This window comes from Callospermophilus lateralis, chromosome 7 (genome assembly GCF_048772815.1).
Source record: "Callospermophilus lateralis isolate mCalLat2 chromosome 7, mCalLat2.hap1, whole genome shotgun sequence".
Taxonomy (NCBI): domain Eukaryota; kingdom Metazoa; phylum Chordata; class Mammalia; order Rodentia; family Sciuridae; genus Callospermophilus; species Callospermophilus lateralis.
The window spans coordinates 59,103,437-59,123,755 of NC_135311.1; the positions used below are offsets into that span (position 1 = coordinate 59,103,437).

General features: G+C 33.1%; 1 protein-coding gene across 1 annotated transcript in view; it reads left to right on the forward strand.

Moving 5' to 3' along the window:
* The window catches only part of Dpyd (dihydropyrimidine dehydrogenase), a 798,303-nt gene that overhangs the window by 390,111 nt on the left and 387,873 nt on the right, over nt 1-20,319 (forward strand). The gene's annotated exons all lie outside the window — the stretch shown is intronic.

Below are 20,319 nucleotides of genomic sequence, written 5' to 3' on the forward strand. Positions count from 1 at the left end.
CGTTTTGGACATATTGATTTTTATTTGTTTTAGATATATAACAAATACTAGGATTACTGAATTATATATGTTAGTTCTATTTTAAATTGTTTTTTGATATTAATTGTTTTGTGACATTATTGTTTTGTGATTTTTAGATGTGTGTACATATGCTTCAACTTGAAGTTAGGGAGACCATGAATTTGGTTTATACAAAATTCTGGGGTCCAGTTAATGTAAAAAGAATCCCTCACTATATTTGTTGGTGTTTGTAATAAGATTCTTCATGACTTTGAATATAGTAAGTTTTTCAAATAAACAGATACCCTGAGTTTCATGAGATATTATCAGTCTACCCAGAACACAAGTGGACATACTTAGTAGGAAATAAACTACATATTAAAGTTGAGATTGGTTATCTGAAGTACACAAACCATATATATGCATTTTTTCAGAGTAGGACCATTTATGCAGTGGAATGTAATATCCATAGATGGCTTTAAATCAGAAGACAGCAGCAGAATTTAACATTTCTTAGGCCATTTACTGATAAAAATTTTAGTTGCTAAGCCACTCAGTGTATTTAGTACTAACTGGTAGTTAGTAATAATTAATGTATAAGAATGTGTGAATCTAGCAACTAAGAAAAGAGTATCATTATTTAAACCAGCCTTATCCTTAGGCAAAGAAAATAATAGAGAACAAACATGCCCCATTAAGCACATTCTCTCCCTCTTTCTTCTCTTACTAGGATCAATAGCTGGCATTATTATGGGTAAAACATTACAGCTGTCTTCCTCTGACAGCTTTACAAGATGCTATGTATAAGTGTGGTCAAGAAAATCCATAGAATCTTCAAAACTTAGAAAAATCAGTGCTGAGAAAACATATTTCTTAAAGATTTTTGTATTTAAATACAAAGAGGTTTTATTCAAATAAATCAACTGACTCTTTAGAAAGCCTTTCATTAAACAAAGTGTAAAAATGAACAGAATAAACTGGATTCCACTTTAGAATATCATGAATAAATTATTTAACAATCTTGTAGAATATTAATAGTATATTTGTCTTTTTTCAACCCATCCTTTAAGAGTTACTGGAGAACTGTAATCAAATGTTCAATCTGTTGAGGAAAACAGTCTCAGCATTGAATAACTATACCTGTTATGCTATTTTAGAATACATATGTGAAAACTGAAATACGTGGTTTAAACAGGTATAAGTGAAGAATTAGGCAAAAAGGAATTTGCTTTGGATTTTCTTTGCTTGCAGAAATTGAGTTCTGATTAATCAGAAACATCAGTCTTTCCTCTGTTGGTGACATGCATTGATTTGTGATGCTGTGTCTTTCAGTAACCCAGGAGCACTTGCCTTTATTAGGATCACCAGCAGAAATAAATGTGGAAGCTAACTTTCTCCTAAACCTCCAATTTAAATTTAATCTATCAATTCAGAAGTCTGTGATGGTGGTTCAAAAGGGGAGTTATGAACAAATGCAAATTAAATTTGGCACATGAAACATAACGAAGGGGGGCTTTTCAGACTTCCTACTTTACTTCTTTTGCTAGTGAATAGAAAAAAATGATGTGCAAAGACTATTTTAAACACATTTTGCTGATTTTCAAATGACAAAAATAATGAAGCTACCTTGCATTTATATAATGTCATTTTCAAAAAAGATCACTTCCTATACATAAGTATGCAGAAAATCCCGTTTTCCTGATAAAGAACTATATTTGTTTTTTTTATATTGTCCCTAATTAGTGATTAAATGTTACAAATATATAATTATGTATTATGAATTTCTTACTGATGAAATGTTGTAGCATACACCATTTTATTTGTTTTTTTTTTCCTGCAGACTTTTACCAAAGACATCTATTAAAGCATTATATGTACTATACATTTGTGTGAAATTATAGCATACCAGTTGAGATTAGTCTTATTATAATTTATTATGCCAATTCAAGAATCTATTTAAAATGTATTAAAATTCAGAATCTTGACATTTGAAATTTGGATGCTTTTCATATGACAAAGGTTAGTCTATAGAGTTTTGTTATCATATGAAATATTAATATTTCACAATACAGTTTTGATGAAGTACAATTTGCCGAGCCTGCATATGATAAAGAAATTAAATGCTTACCAAGGGAGTTCAGTAAAAAATTAGAGCCCTGCCTGAACATCTGCTGGAAATTTTATTATCCTGTCCTACTGACAGTGTGGCTCCCTTGTTTTTCTAGATTGACAGCTGAATATTGCACTGATTTCTGCAGCAAATACGTTTAGGTGAACTTTGTTTCCCTTTTTTTTTGTGGGAGTTCAGAACATGCTTTTGATTTTCATCCTATATTTTTTTTATACTCTTGACATTTGTAGATGCCAGATTGAGGTCTAATACGCTGTAGCAACGATAGACCATTGACTTACAGTGAAATGCCAGTTGATATCTCAGTAAACAGAAATATTATTATTCTTTACTGTGCAGTCTGTATAAAAACTGTATGTGCTTTCTTTAGGGAGGCAAATGATCAGATTTTTAATGTCAAATATAAAAAGATCTATGTTTGCTATTGTGTTAAATAACATCAAAGATGGCTTTTATTAACTATATTCTTCCATTCCAAATCAGTCTAAAAATTTCCCAAAATAACTAAATTGCTTTTCTTGATATTCTATTTGTTTTTTAAGAATGATAAAATAATATTTAAAATAAAATTATATTGCATAAATAAATATTCAGTTCAAGTTTAAATTAAAAAGATGGGAGAGAAATCAACCTGTCAAACTTAATTAAAGCTAAAATAACATGACAAAACAGAGAAGTGCTCTTTTTAACTAGGAGTACTAGAAATGTTTTGGACTTCACATAAAATAATTCCATGATCTCTGTTCACATTATATTGATAGGAAATGGATCAAAACTTTTTTTATTAATCATGACTCTAAATTGTGTCCTGAGAACTCATATTATGTATTCCAAATGTTCGTATATATTGTAATTTTTAGTAAGAAAAAGTCTTGAATGAATATGTAACATTGTAATAAGTATTAAATGATTAGGTAAATAGGTAGGTAAAATGGGTCTCTAATACATAAAATACAGAAAACTAAAAACCCCAAAATATTTAAGACTCTTCATTATTTCTTTGGTGTCAAAGTATTGATTGTAGCTATTTCTGTAAAATACAACCTTATACTACACAGCACAATGCTCAGTGTATAGGAAGGTTTGATAAATGTTTCATGAATATTCATTGGATAAATGAATTAATAAATGAATAAATAGATTTTTGTCACCAGCATATTGAGTTTTTTCCCCAGCCATATGAACAGATAGTTAACACATAAAACAATTGACTATTCTGAGTATTGATCTAAATCAAAGGTGAAAAGGCCAATTCAAAAATTTTCATATCCTTTCTTATTTCTGTAGTATATCTGCACCAGTCTAAAGATGAAAATGTCAGTGAAATTTCTACATGCATGGATTATACTTTAAAACTTAGGTTGTTGAATAAGCCTTTAAAATGCAGAGGATTATTGAGAAAACAGAAAGAGTACCACATATTAGGAAAAGACATAAAAATCATCTGACCCAATTATGTAAGCTCATGCATCAGTAGTCCTGACAGAAGAAATGTAACCTGCTCATGGACACTTATAGTGACAAGGAATATACTACATTTTTAAGGCGATGCAGCCTGTGATAGCTATGGAAAGATCTATTTTATTGACTCCAAATCAGCCTTCTCATGAGTTTCATCTATGTTTTATCTATAGTTCTGCTCTCTGAAATATTGTGTAATGAATTAGTGCAATTTAATACAAATAGATTTTAAAACACAGTCTGCCCACCCCCAGTAAAAAAAAAATACCCTAAAGAATGGCGAACAATTATTGACAGAAAGTATAGTGTACGGAAAAGAACTTTGGCCTGGGAGACTCTAGTTTCTATGCAAAGTTGCTTCTAGATCACTATTGTGAACATATTGTTCAACAGTATAGGTTGTTATGGTTGCCATAGTTGTCATTGTTATTCACATATTCACTACTATTTATCCAGTGCTTAGAATGCACAGACTAAATGTTTTTCATAATTTATCTTGCTTAATTTACACAATATCCCTGTAAGCTAGATATTGTTTTGTTTTCAGATGAAGTAATGGGCTGAGAAATTTAAATAAATTACCCAGGACTTAACACAACTACCTATTTACTCACAATCATATATGTTGGAAATTTGGGCTGAGCTCATGTGAAGAGCTCTTCTGCTTCACATTGTGTTTTCAGGGCTCATTGATGCATTTGTAGTCCTCTGGTGGATGCCTGGGGACTGGCAAAATATTGTAAGGAATCTGGAGCCTCAGGTGGGATTGCTGTAATTGCTGAGTTCCTCTCTGTCTCTTCATTGTCTTTCTTTCCTAATGGTGTTTCATTATCAAGAAGGCTAGTTTGGACTTGTTCACAAGGTAGTAGCAATGTTCTAAGGGGAACAAGAATGGAAGCTATAAGACCTATTGAGATGAAGACTCTAAAGCACTCAGTGTGCTCCTACCATATTCTTTTGATTAAAGCAAGTCACAAAATCAGTTTATATTCAAGAAATAGGTAAATACCATTCTACCATCCATTATTGACAAAAGAATCACAAATCATATCACAAAGGGACAGGAATACAGATTCTAACCATCTTTCCAAACAGTCTTCACTTGTCCTCTACTAATAATAATTTTATATTCTTCCCACAAGCAAAAGTACATCCAACTCTGAGAAACTAAAATACCTTGATTAATGACATTAGGCTGAACTTCCATGACCTTGTGACCTCACTGGGTCCCAAAGCATCTGAAGTTACTTTGAAACAAGTTATCTGTTCCCCATACTCCCAACATAAAACACCATGGTCAAGCCAACCATACTACTCTCATTCAGGAATAGGAGAAATGGAAGACACATAGCATTCAAATGTCTATAGCAATTTTGAAATAGTTTAGCACTTTTTCAGGGCTCTGAACTCTAGGGATGAGGCAAGTTTCTATTTAGGATCCAGTTCTGCTCTCTGGTAGTGATTTCTTCATTTATTTTTCCTATCTACTATGTCTCTGTCCTCTGGGCTGTTGATTTTGAGGTTTTCCCCCACACCCAATAAATTGCCAGTGATGGTCCATGTTGGCAGCTGAGTCACTCTCAGCATGTTCCTACTCCTGAAAAGAAGGTTAAGATCCCCAATCCGCTCTTCCTTTTTAATTGTTGTTTTAGTCCTCACTCACAGTGGATGTCCTATTTTCTTATTTTCTACCTAAGATTCTACTAGGACCTGCCTGGAACCATCCTGAAGTTGTAACAGTCTCACTAAAACATTCTTGATGTAATATTTACTGTAAGGTAATTTCCTTTGAAAATCTTTTTTTTTTTTCATATAGGAGAGACTTATAATAAAGAATAGCTTTATTTTCTAGCTCAGCCAGCACTGGCACTTTTTGACTTGGTCTAAGTTTTGTTTAGCAAATTAAATATATCCTCCTTCAGCTCTTTATTTTCATATTATACTTGGTTATATACATTCTACTGATACTTCCAGCATTCTGTCTAGAAATTTTCTTCGTCAGATCCATAAATGCATTAAGTATGTTTTATATTTTTGAATTATCCCCAACAATGTTTTTGGCTCTTTCTCCAGTCCCCAGTAAAAATTTTCTTAGCACATTTTAAGCCTCTGTTAACAGTTTGTTCGACATTTTTCCAGCCTTTACTAACAGCCTACTCTTGGTTTTTCAAGCTTCTGCCTAACTCACAATCTCAAAGACAATTCTACACATTTTTAAATTTGCTATGCTAGCAAACATAAAGATTTTTTGTATCATTTCTCTATTATTACATATCATATTATCTCACAATTTAGTTCGAAACAGCAATAAGTTACCTTCTCTGTTTCTATAGTTTGGCAATGCTGTCAGGGCTCAGGGGATTGGCTAGCCCTTGCTCCACTGGTGTTACTAGTTTTCACTCATGTATTTGCAGTCACTTGACAGATTGGCTGGTGGTGGACTGGTGACTGGCTCTTCTTCCACAGTCTGAATCCTCAGTTGGCATGGCAAGTCCATTATCTCCATATGGTCTTAACTTCAAAGTGGCTATACAGGGCTTATTCACAAGGAAGTGTTATGGTTCCAAAAAGGCAAGAGGAGAAATTCCTAGTGGTTTTGAGGCAGAAACTTAGAAGAAGCACAGTCCAGTTTTCATTGGGTTCTATTGATAGGGCAAGTCAAGGCCAGATCATAATGAAAAGGCATGGCAACAGCTCCTCCTATTAAAAGGCTGAAACCTACCATATCAAGATTTGAACCAAGATCTGTTTGATACAAGTCGTAGCTTTCTCCACTATTGTAGGATTCTTCATAATTTATCATTTCAGAACCTTGTTACTTTGTCCGAAATGAAGGTTGTTTGCATCAGTGTTCTGCGGAGACCCAGAGTTAAGTAGATCAAGGACACCAAGGGCTATCCTCCTGTGGCAGTAGAGTACCTGGCTATGCTTATATTTCTATTGAGAAATACACAGAAACTCCAGTGAGAAAGAGAGCATTTTGATTTACAACCTTTGAGAATCCACAGTCATTCCATGCAATTCCCTGTGCTGCTCTTCTCCAGCCACACTGGCCTTCTTTTTAGTCTTCCAACATGGCAACTTCCATTCTTCAGGGCCGTTTTCCTTGGTTACTCTTTCTGGAATGTTCTGCTGTCAAATCTTTACATAACCAGTTTTTGCATCTGATTTTATTCTCAGATTAAAATTTTCTCCTTGGAGAAGCCTTTGCTGATCATTCAAAACTCAACCTTTTGTGCTACATTACACTGGTGTTTTTTTCTTCACTGTACTTTATACTGTATAAAATGGCCATGTTCTTGATTATTTATTTATTTGTGTGTTTGTTTTCTGTTTTAGCCTCTTGAAGTAGGCTCCATAAGAAAGGGATATTGTGTTTCTTGCTCACTATTACATGACCAGTGCCAAGAACAAGGTCTGGCAGATAGGAAGGACTCCATGCATACTTGTTAGATGAATGGATAATTACAGAATTCTAATTTGGACCACAATTCCACATGACAGATTTTCAGTTTCTTAGAGACAGCTCTCATGCTGTATCCATAAGCCTTTTCTTTTTTCCTTTCTAAATAGTCCTGTTTTACTTCTCATAATAAGTTTTGCAGACTTTTTACCATGTAGGTTGTCTGTTCCCCCATGTGGATTTCAAAAAAGTTGTTTCAGTCCACATTATCTTAATTGAGAGGGAGTTGTGCCTGAATTTGCACAAATTGCACAAATTACTAGCACCTATCAACCAGACGAGAATTGAAGAATACCATTTTTAGGACAATAAATGATAAAAATAATATTTAAAGCTGAAAGTTTCATAAATATGTTATGTAATATTTTGGAGCCTGGCTAATTTTCTTTGGATTATAAAACAGAATATTACATTTACTTCTGTAACTTATTTTTGAAGGTTTTATTACAAGTAAAGATCTGGATATTTTTAAAACATTAAATCAAACTGATTTATTTTATTATTATCAATAATTTCTGTTACTTCATACAGTTCTATGAAACAATACACGAATAATAGTTCATGGTGTTGTTTTTACTGTCATGCTAGCTTCAAATTTTTTACATAGTTGATTTCTCTTCACTGTATAATATTGTTCTCCTGATATATAGTTATACATTAACTAAAATTAACTAAGCAGTTATAATTATTTAAACAGAATTAATGTAAATTTACGTTGGAATCTTTTAACATGCTAGAAACCAAAATGATTTCATTGTACCAAGAGTTTGCAACCTAGCTAGTTCCTTTGATTATTATTTAAGCTTTCATTATTATAATTTATACAATTGACTTATTCTCAAATGATAAAGGATGAGTTTATTAAAAGGCACAGTTCACATGTACTAGCTTTGTAGGAGTTTGAATTGAGCGTTTAATCCAGTGTTTACTATTGTTTACCTGGCTCTTCTGTGATGGCACATCTTCTTAACAACAAAAGAATGTATGTGTGTGCTTGTATAAGTGTGTTTTTGCACACTCACTCACCTGAGTATGTCTTCAGTATACAAGCTAAATCTTTCAAGGGAGAATCATAAATACACAACTGTTTCTCTCCAAAGTTCTAAATTAATTTTTCTTGCCAGTTACACCATGTTTGCTGGACTTAGTTCATTAAATGCAGGTATAAATTAAGATGTTTGCAAGCACAAAGTAATAATATATTTCTAATACTAAGTAAAATTCTTTAATAATGGCCAAAGTGATAATTGTGAACATGCACAATGGTTAAAGTTATTCAAATTGCTCTAAATAATTTTTTATACTTTATTTCAAATTTGGGCTAGTTGACAATAAAGCAGACTAATCAATTTTCCAATATAATTACATCCTCACTTCTTCTCTGTTTCAGGCTGTGATTTCACACTTGTTAATTAGTTAATCATTTTGATAGAGAGGACAAGGTGAGATTCAAATAGACTTTTTAATAATAGAAATTGATGTGTATAATTTTGATTCAGGTTAGCTGGTAGATGAACCTACCTTGTAATGGAAAATACCTCTTATTCAGTCAGCTTGCTTGCTTCCTTTCTCTTTCTCTCTCTTTCTCTCCTTCCACACCTTCTCTCTTTCCAAACTGAGATTAAAACCAACAGTGCTCTACCACTGAGCTACATCCTGACATAACATAGCCATTTTATTTTGTTTTGAGACAGAGTCTTGCTAAAGTGTACAAGTTGACCTTGAACTTGTGATCGCCTGCCCCAGACTCCTGATTAGCTGGGATTATAGGGCTACACCACCACACCCAATCTTTTTTTTTAAGAAATTGGTCAAAGTTAATGGGAAATTATCATAATTATTACTAATGGAAATTTCCTGAAAATATAGTCCTGCTGTTTGAGAATGTGATTTTGTCCTTATGCTGCCTCACATAATTATTTTGCATATTTTAAATTTGACTAGTTAAAAGTCTCCATATTCTGGATATATGTAGATGAAGCAATCTTTGGTTGTAATTAAGATGGATTGAATTCCATAATACTTTCCTTGCCTTTGTATTTTCTTTATTGCTTTTTAACAAGATTCTAGTCATTACTATGTAGGCATATTCTTAATCCTTCTTAAAAAAAATACTTTATAAAACCATGATTACTCCACTGTCATTTTTTTTTTTAATAAAGAACCTACCTACATTGGCTATTTTGTTACAAAATTTATTCAAATCTTAGTACTATTATAGTTCTCCTTGTGCTTCATTTTCTTATAGAACTTGCAGTGTGATTCATATTCAATCACCACTGTTTCTGAAATAAGATGCACAAAAAAAACAAGATAACATTAATAACTCAAGGAAGTTACTGATATGTTAGAGTCAGTCAGCTGCCCTGTAAGATACCCACTTTTTTTTTTTTTTACTCTACATCCTCCCCTGCTTCTTTTTCTTTAGCTCAGTCCACTGCCCTTTGCATCATGCTCTGCTTATTCATTTGCATGTTTTCCCACAATATCTCATGTTTGGAACAGATTTTAGCTTCTCTTCTGCCAAATTCACCCTCTATTAATGTTAAAACTTCCCTTAAAATGTCATTAAATAAAGTGTTAAGTTAAGGTTATTCACTAAACTCAATGCAACTGAAATATTTTACCAATTCCCTTTATTTCCTTAAAAAAAAAAAAAATCTCATTCACTCAAACGTTTCTTAGGCACTGCCTGGGATTGCGTGTGTGTGCGTGCATGTGTGTGTGTGTGTGTGTGTGTGTGTGTGTGTGTTACACTTTGTTATAGAGAACCTAAACTCTAGCTCAGAAAGTATGTGTATCATGATGTTAACATAAGTCAACAGAAAATTTTTTGACTTAAATGTTGCTTAATAAGCAGCATCCCCATCCCCTTTTTTTTAAACAATAAAATTAACTTCACATTTGACTTGTGTCTTTATATTTTGGACAGAAGATGTAGCAGTGGATATCTATCATGAGGGTGCCAAGAATATTTAAAATTCAGCATAGTCATAAAATGGCATAAGCACTTGTAGAGACAATAGGGACTTCCTGTTATCTGGGGATTTCAATGTGATTGTGTAGATAAGAGGGACTATGAAGAGGTTTTAAACAGAGGTTTTGCATAATTCAACTTGGAGGCCATTGTTGATCACAGCACATCTCCATTCACTGTTTTAACAACTTTCAGTTCTCCCCTCCTGCAGATTCTTTTCTGATAAAACAGCTTTATTCAGCAGGTTTATGTTTTTATCATCTTTACCTTGGTTTTACCATTCCTCACTCATAAGAAGGCATCTTATACTCTTCTAATATTTAAAGATCACTGACAACATGTGTCCTCTGTAGCTGTGTTAATTAATTGCTCTTTCTCCACATTCTGGGCTTGTATAGAGTCTTACTAAATTGATACCAGATGGAAATGATTCTTTAAAAGTTGGCTAATTTTTCCTTGCCTAATATAAGCTTCTTGAAGTCAGGTTCTATGACCTTCAGGCCTTGTGAATGAAGGGATCTATAGCACTGCTGATTGAGTACTTCCCTGTTTAGCAATAATATGGAAATCAAATTGATAAATTTTACTAGCATGAAAACTATTTTCACATTCTTGGTAAATATAATTTTATACAATGCCAATATTCTTCTTAAAGAGACAGAAATTTTTTTAGAATGACCCTTCTTGTAGGTACATTCAAACATTCTTCAAACATTCTTCAAACATTCTTCAGGTCCCTTGGGAACTCCCCCCTGGTTCTTTGGAGTCTTTCTTTGGTCATGGATTACTCCCTGCACAACTTGTGGGAGCACACTGAGCACTCTAACTTTCCTCTGCTGAGATTTGTTTGCTTTTCTCTATAGTAGAGCTTGAGACCTCATAGCATCTTATTTTATAGGGGTCCTTTACCAGAGGAAAATCTTACATGTCCTTTATCCTGATAAATCCTAGAATGCAGGTTGGTTGTCATAAAGGTACATTTCTTTGGGTTCATCTTCTAGCAGTTGTCAAGTGACACCTCACCTTTTAGATATATCAAGCAGATTGGGACACAGTACACTGTGAGCCATCTCTCCAAAGTGGAAAAGAAGAACTGCAGGGTGCCCATATGAAGTGTACTGAGTGATCTGTTTAATCCTTGACTTGCAACTTGGGATGGCAGAGGGACTTTAGGACACACCATCAGCATACTCCAAAGAAATCATTTCATTAATCACTAATGTCCTTAACTTTTTGTATATCCTTATTAGAACAAAGGGTATAAGAGTTTCCTGAGCAAGTTTTTGTCATCCACCTGGATGTTACTGCAAGGGGAAAATTAATTTTTGTAGCTTATTTCAGTATTCCTTAAAGTCTCAGTGAAAATGTACAGTCTTATACTCTTTTAATATCTAGGTCAAAATTTAATTATTGACAACATTAATTATATGAAAAGACATTATTTAAAACCTTACATTTCATAAAAGTTCTCTCATACTGAACCTTTTTTCTGGATTTTGTGTGTGTCATGTAATTTTTTTTTTAAATGGTAGCAGGTATCATTCCAGGTCTTCCAAGAAGCAGTTGCCAAGATGAAACTAAATATGTATTTATTAGGTGAAATCCCTATGGGATAAATTATGGAGGGAGGTGAGGAAGGTTAGGAGCCATAAGATAACAAACAATACAAGTCCAGCTCTGAGTAAAAGAAAGAGAAGGAAGGTTTGTGGGAGGCATCCAAGAATGGCTTGCACTCTAAGCAAACTTGATCAAAACTACTGAGGAGTCTTTGTGTCTCTTGGAGATGGCTGTTTAGTATTCCTGCCCTGTTCAGTCATTGGCTGAGCCATGGGAAGTACAGCTGGCACAAATGCAAGACAGGCTTCAGAGCATCATAGCAGGATCCATTTCTTCCTTGTGTTTCTGGTGGTTGGAATTCTATGCCATAGGATATGGTAGTTTTCCCTCATCTGGGGGGAATATTCTAAGAACCCCAACAGATAATTTCAAACTCTAAATATACTGTGTTTTTACCCCATACATGGATACCTATGATAGAATTGAATTTATAAGTTAAACATAGTATCATATTAACAAAAATAATTATTATAACAGAACAATTTAAACAATAATACAAAAAAAGTTAAATGATTGTGATCTCTCTCCCTCTTGAAACATCTTATTGTACTGTACTTGTTTTCTAATTGTGATGATGTGAAATGATGAGATAAAGTGAAGTAAGTGACATAGGTATTATGTTGTTAGACTTCTACACAAAGGTTACGTGAACTAAAGCACCAAGATACCATGATAGTCAATCTTATATTCCAGATGGCTCCTAAGTAACTAATGGAGAGGTAGTATATACAGCATGGATACTTTGGACAAAGGGATGGTTTATAGCTTGGGCACGGTAAAGCTGAATGGCATGAAATTTTATCAAGCTATTCAGAATGGTGTGTAGCTTAAAACTTACTCTGGGTGCAGTGGTGCGTGCCTGTAATCCCCAGTAGTTTGGGAGGCGGAAGTAGGAGGATTGCAAGTTCAAAGCCAGCCTTAGCAATTTAGCAAGGCCCTAAAAAACTTAGCAAGACCCTATCTCAAAAAAAGAAAAAAAAAAAAAAAGAAAGTACTGCAGACGTGGTAGTGGTTAAGTGCCCCTGAGTTTAGTCCCAAGTACAAAAACTAAAAACAAAGAAATTTATGAATTATTTATTTAGTAAATAATTTAATCTTTTAATATTTTTGGCCATGAATGATAATGGGCAACTGGAAACACAGAAAATGTAACTGTGAATAAGAGTCTTCTACTGTGTTTGGATCTTCTAAAATACTCAGCATAAGACAGGCAGCCACTTCATTGTATATAGTTTTTAAATGGGGAAATAAAGAAAACTGGCATTAAATTTTGAAATTCTTTATTGATCAATATGAAAGGAAGTATGGTTGTATGCACAACAGGGAACCAGAAGTAGCTGAAATTCTCTTGTTAAGTATTTTAAAATGAAAATAGAGAAACAAGCTTGCATGCAGACAGCTTAAATTTTAAATTGTGTTTTTCATGGTAAATTCTACAGTAGTTATTATTGAAGTATTATAATGGTCTCTTTTTGTTTGAAGAATTTTTAACCCTTTTTAAGTAATAGGAGTGTAAAATTATTTAACTTCTCTAAACTTCAGCATGTTCACTTATAAGATCAGACCAGAATTTTTGTTTTTGCTTTCCTTATACTATTCTAGTGATGCTTAGATTGATTTTTAAATAGAGAGGCAGAAATAATTTATAACATATAAATGACTATTTCAATGAAAATTTTAATCCTTGTTACTATAATCTCTATAATAGACTAAACCATTAATAGTTATATAATCTTTTAGAAATTAATTACTCTTCTCTACTAGAATTACCTACATCAAAGCCCCCTCATTTCTCACTTAGTACTATATACCAACCTCATTGTTTCCAATCTTGCCCTCAATTGCATTTCTACTGGCAACCAGAATGATCTCATGTAATTTAGACTATGCCCTTTTTTGCTTAAAGCATTACCATGGTTTCCCATAGCCCTTAAAATAAAATCCTGAATTCTTATATAACTCATTTTTTACCATATACCTTCTATCTCCTGAATCTCACCCCATTTTTTTCTTTACTTTGTACTAATTGATGCACAGTCACAATGGCCTTTTCCAAGTTCCTCCAACTTGCACCTCTTACCGTTTTCCATGTTTGAAAATTTTAGGCACTGATATGCAAAAAGAAGAAAGAGAAAAATGTTGCTAATGAAAAAGCTAAATAATGCAAGAATAACTCTGTTGTCATAAGTAGTTTATACTTCTTGAAGCTTATCAGATATCAGAAAATGTAGATGAAAGTTAGCCATTTAAACTTTGAAAGAGTGGTCAAATTATTTTTTGTTTTCATTAATGGAAGATTTTATGTCTTCTAAATCATTTAATAAAATTTATCCTCTTTGTTTAAGGAAGAAAAAATGATAAAGCATCATTCTTTCTTATAGCTGTTGAGATCTCATTAGTTACCAATTATGAAATTCCCAGAAGACAGAAAGTATTTTATAAGAGTCAGAAATTGCACTACAAAGAGCTTTGGGTGTTACTTGACATATCCATGGGTTCAGAGAATAGCTTTTAAAAAAATGCTTATTCATGTAAAATTAATAAGTGTTAATGTAAGTGTTAAAATACCAGATTGTAATTCCTGATTTCTAAACCTTTTCATAGTTGATTGAGAGAAATCTAGAGAATGTTTCTTTACCCAAGAATACATTCCACCAGTGTGTGAGGGATTTGTATCTATAACTGCTATTAACATTAGTGAAATTGAGTCAAGTAGATCTCCTACACACAGATCAGAAAGTTTGCTCAAATTACTGTAGGCATACCCAGTTATGGGGAATAATCTATAGTAAATGTAATTTAAAGTGTTTTACATTAAAACACGAAATAGAACATATTAAGCAGTGGGTTCCAAAGCCATTTTTGAAGCAGGTACTAAAGTATCTATGATATTGGACTTTTGGTATTAAATAAAAGATGTTTGTAAACAGTTCAATAATTGGACAGACTCCATATTGATTTTTTCCTTTGTTATATAATATTACCCACTTCTCCATCCAGAACCATGTTGTACAGGGTTTAAGAGTGCTAGAAACACAGTCGCTGTTGTGTATTGGAATGTGGGAATGTGCAAAGACGGAAAGGCTGTCACAGCAGTCAATAAGATCTGAGAGGTGTTGACTAATTGCCTGCTAATTACACAGTAAATTGTCTAATTAAGCTGATGGTTAATTAGGGTACGCTTGCACAGCAGTCTTGTGGAATTTGTGTCTGATGTCTGGGGAAGCAGCTTGTATAATTGGCAAACTGGTAAGGACTGGCAGAGAACAGGACTGGGAAGCTCCCTGCCAGTGCATGACAGAATACGGATTTAGTGGAAACAAAAGGGTTGTCATTTTTATACTGAAGGTTTTGTTTCAGTTCTGCAGCTATTCTGCAGTGAGCAATTGAGAAATACATCTGAAGCCCAAATTACTTGAGTAAAACAAGGCTCAAAAAGTGCGTCAGAATGTAAAATGTGCTGCTTGCTTGGCATGCATTGCCTCTGATACACTATCTCACATTATATGAATCTACACATTGCGTGATTTTATAGTTCTTCCTTTTAACATGTGTTATTTGGCATTCTTGTGCAAAATAAAATAGGATAATCCCACGCATTTAAGGAAAAAATACCTATTATGAATATTTGAGAAGATAACAAATATGACTGATTAGAAGACTTAAATAAGAACTTTGAGCTCATTAATTATTAATTTCTCTATCACCATGAACCTTAAAATATTACACATAGTACACATATGTATGGATAATATTTCAAATAAACAAAAATTATATCTGTAATGAGAGGATTTAAATTTTACCATATTTCACAATATTCCTGTGCAAGTAACTTGGCTTATAATTTAATAAAATGTAGGAAACAGAATATTTCAATACCTAATTAAGCAGGTTTCATTTCTGAATGAATGCAAGTGGTGTTTGATGAACCACGAAAGAACTTTGAGCCCTTCAAAAATAAAAGATATAGAAGTAATTTTGTTTTTGTTGTTCTATATAGCTGGAAATTTAACTTTACATTTCAAAGAGTCATTTATGACTGAAATTCAAACATAAAAATTTTCTCCATAAAGTAAATTAAATGAATCCATTGAAGAATATCAGTTTTTAATGGGTGAAGTTAGATATATACACATTGCCTCTTCATAAAATATCTGAATGCAAATGCTTACTTCTGTTACCATTTACCACCCAGACTCCACCATATTTTGCAGATTTCAAAATAAGATTTTGAATAGAACATTAGGTTGCAGTTGAAACAAAGGGTTACAAGTGCACCATGAATCTTGGATTGATTTGCCCTTCTGTGTTAATAAAACATGAAAAACTATTCAGCATTTCAAAGCTAGATTTCTAAAAGTTAAGAGAGCCTTAATTGAAGAATAGTATCAAATTTTTTGCTACTTCATTGTTCAAGAAAATTATGTCTGCATATGATTGGACAAATATGTATATTTTTGTTTCCATTGTTGTTCAAAGGAGAATGTCAAGAATTTCAATGTGTGTTGTTAGGAAACATTATGTACTCTCTAAAATATCTTTGAATTAGCTTTAATCTTATACATGCATAGTAAATGAAAATGTTCACTTTTTAATATAAAAGGTGTTTTCAACCTTTAGAGCAGAATCTTAAAATATTAAGTCATAGGTATAAAAATAGAGGTAAAATTTAAATTTTTTTTTTTATTTTGAGAATGTAGAAAATCATATTCATTCCATTTGGAGTCTTAGGTTATAACGTCTTGGAAAACTTTATAAAGAAATTATGCAGGATAGCAGAAAAGTGAATTTACCAAAGGAATACAAAGCTAAACACTGAAATTGCTTATTTAACAATATATCTCCTGAGGGAGAAAAATCAGATAGAGGTCAGTGTTGTAACTCCAACCACTCTATATCTTTATCCACTCAATTTTTCACTTTATTCCTCATAGAAATAATATAAAAACTTTATTTCTTCTAAGTGATAAAGGTTTGCATAAAAGAAATAACAAGTAGATCCGTCTATCATTGCAATGAAAGTTTTAAAGAACTTTTTAAAAAGCCTAATGTTCAAGAAAAATCTCTCCTAAATAAGTGTCAGTTTTTTATCTGTCAATCAAAATCCTAGTAGTTTCTATTAATATTTAGCCATCAGAAGATTAAATTCTATTTATCCTGAGTTCATGTAGCCATGTTTTGAAAACTTCATGTGTTACTTTGTCTTTAATTAATCTATCATCCATCATCCACCTATTTATTTAAAAGTAGAAACATTTTGTGTATATGCATATGTCTGTGTACATATCTATGACATATCATATCATATACACACACATAACACACCACACCAAGATTTTAATCACAGATTCTTTACTTTGTAAATCCTTTGTGTAGTTTTATCCCTGCAATACAAAAATTCAGAGTAAATAAATACAATATTTAGCAATGTTAACCATCAATTTTACTCCTAGAATTCCTTGCTTTTATAATTTACATGTCATAGAATTTACTGTTAAAGTATATATTTTCATGGTCTTTAGTATACAGTAGTTGCTTCTTATCTACGGCTTCACTTTCTACTGTTTCACTTATCCATGGTAAATCTCAGTTTGAAAATATTAAGTGGAAAATTCCAGAAATGAACAATTCTTATGTTTAAATTGTATACTCTTTGAGTCGCATGGTGAAATCTTGCAAAATCGTGCTTCATCTCGCCTAGGATGTGAATCATTCCTTCATCCAGCAAATCCACACCCTTCTGTTAGTCACTTACTAACTGTCTCGGTTACCAGATCAACTGCTGTGGAGCTTGTGTTCTAGTAACTTCTGTGTAATACTGTAATACCCTAAATGCCTGTGTCATTAACTCACTTTATTTCATCTCTCATCATCACAACAAAGAAAAGTACTGTATAATAAAACATTTTGAGAGAGATGAACTTGGCATAACTTTTAGCATATTATATTGTTATAATTGTGCTATGTCAATATTAGTTATTATTGTTAATTTTTTATCTCACCAAATTTATAAATTGAACATATATATATATATATATATATATATATATATATATATATATGAAAAGCATTGAAAGAATATGATTTGGGGGCTGAGGTCGTGGCTCAATGGTAGAGTGTTTGTCTAGCACATGTGAGGCACTGGGTTCAATCCTCAGCACCACATAAAGATAAATACATAAAATAAAGATCTACATACATGGAGTATAACTTATAAACAAAAAGAATAGGGTTTGGTACTTTCCATAATTTCAGACATCCCTTGTAATATATCCCCCGTGCATAAGGGAGAGCTCTGTAGTAACAATGCATCCATCACTATTATTCTGGGATGTGAGGGCGATCTGTCTGCGACATGAACAAAATAAGAATAAATTGATTGCCAGGGTTGATTCCACTCATCTGGCTGGCTAGACAGGTGTCCCCTTCCTCCCTCACTGCTCCATGTGCTTTCCTCCCTAAGCTGTGTGTTCAGTTGAAGAGGTCGACCTTCCCCGATAGAGGAGGACCATTCTTCTGTCAAAGGTATACGAGTAGCTATGCTCCACTGCTAGATTTGCCTATTATGAACATTTCATATACATAGAATCATATAATGCATGACTTTTTACTTAGTTTCTTTTACTTATTTAGCATAATATTTTTCAGGGATCGTCCATACTGTAGTATATATCAAAACATCTTTCCTTCTTGTGGATATACCACATTTTGTTTATGGACTCCTTAATTCATGATTATTTGTCCCACTATTTATCTGTTATAAATACTTCTTAAATATTCATTTATAAGATTTTGAGTGGATATATGTGTTCCATTCTCTTTGGACTATACTCAGGCATGGAAATGCTGAGTAAAATGACAACTCTATTTTTAACTTCTTGAGGAATGGCTGGACTGTTTTCCATAGCAGTTTACCAGTTTTCATTCTCACCAGCAATATATGGTGTTTCCAAATTCTTCACATACTTATCAACATCATTGTCTACTTTTTTATTACAGCCTTCATAAAGCAGCTCTCATTTTCCTTTTTCTTTTCTATTCCATAAAATGTGGCCAGCAGGGGCAAAATTGACCAAGTTAACTCAGTTATCCCAAAGAAATGATATAGTAGGAAGGCCAAAAATGGACTTTTGGGGACAGAAGCAACCTCTGAAAAATGGCCAGAGAGCCTTAAAGAACATTGCTGATAATTGATAATTGGTAATTTTATCAATTAAATTACTTGTTCCCACCATACTTCTACCCTACTAGGTAAATTACTTGTTCCCACCATACTTCTACCCTACTAGGTAATTTTATCAGTCTAGATCCAGCAGGATAAACTGTGAGAGGAAAGCTCACCTGAATTTTAGCTCTAGTCAAAGAGCCCCCAATTCACATGATTGGAAATTAGCCTTCAATAAACTAATAGATTTGTTCACGTTTGTTTTAATAATTATGATGACAGGGTTCTCTCAGACCATATACTCTACATTCTTAGCACTGCCTACTTCATCATATTTCACATTCTCTGTAGTTCTTAATTTAGTTTTATGGACCACATATTGTAGAATTATGACTTTGTCCTGGATGTAGAGGTGATTTGCATGAGTTTTGAATTTACATGTTTTCATGAAACATGGTCTGAGAGTGATGGAAATGAAAATATAAAAATACAGAGGAGGCACCATACCAAGCTGGAGATGAGGGATATCACTGGAGAAAAGATGATACCCAAAAGGTGCCCTGAATAGTGCCTATTGGAAGAATAGGGAGCACACTGTGGATGAGCAGCAGATACAGAGCACAGAGAAAAAGAAAGCCCAGTAGAAGTGGAAGTTGAGTTTCATTGGAAGGAGGATGTAATGAGAATAGGGAGAGTTTGATTGGAACCACACAATGAAGGACCTCATTTGTCTCTGCAAGAGAGCTCGGATTTAACCTTGAAAGATAATGAATGAACTCTATGCAAAGGAGACCAAGAACAGATGCAGTATGCATTTTGGAAAGGTTTCTTTGATAGTAGTGTAGAAAATTGTAGAAAATATGCTCATTGCAGAAGTAATTTATGACAAGCTACTCTGTTTCTAAGCACTGTGCTTGAATGATGAGGACAGAGTGGAGAGGACTATGGGAGGCCCTAACCTCATAGAGTTGACAGGTCCAATGTAGTAGGGAAGAAATTACATAGATCAGAGGTTGCAGCTAGAGCAAAGTAAACCTATTTGAAATGTACATAGATTAGAGTGGCAGGTTTGGTGACTGACTGCATAAGGAAGAAGCTCAGAGTGACTCTAGTATTTCTGATTTGGCAACTTTTTTATGGTTGTTTTGCAAAGGAAGTGAACATAGGATAAGAAAAACATGTTCTGTGAGGTCACTAAGGCAGGACTTTTCAATATCAAAAGAAAACTGTCATTATATACTTTTATTCCCTAACTATAATTACTTCAAATATTTGGAAGGAAAAGGTCATTCTAATAGAGGAACTGCAGTTATTAAAATTGAACTGAAAATGTTAATAATTTTTCAGATGAGATATAGGGACTAATGTAGAGTTCTGAAATTTGAACTTAATTTATTTATTCTAAAATTAGATCTAAAACTAGCATCTAAAAGGGAAAAGTTAAATAACAGAACAGGATGTTAAATCAATATGATTAATTAACTTGATATAAATAACTTGAGCAT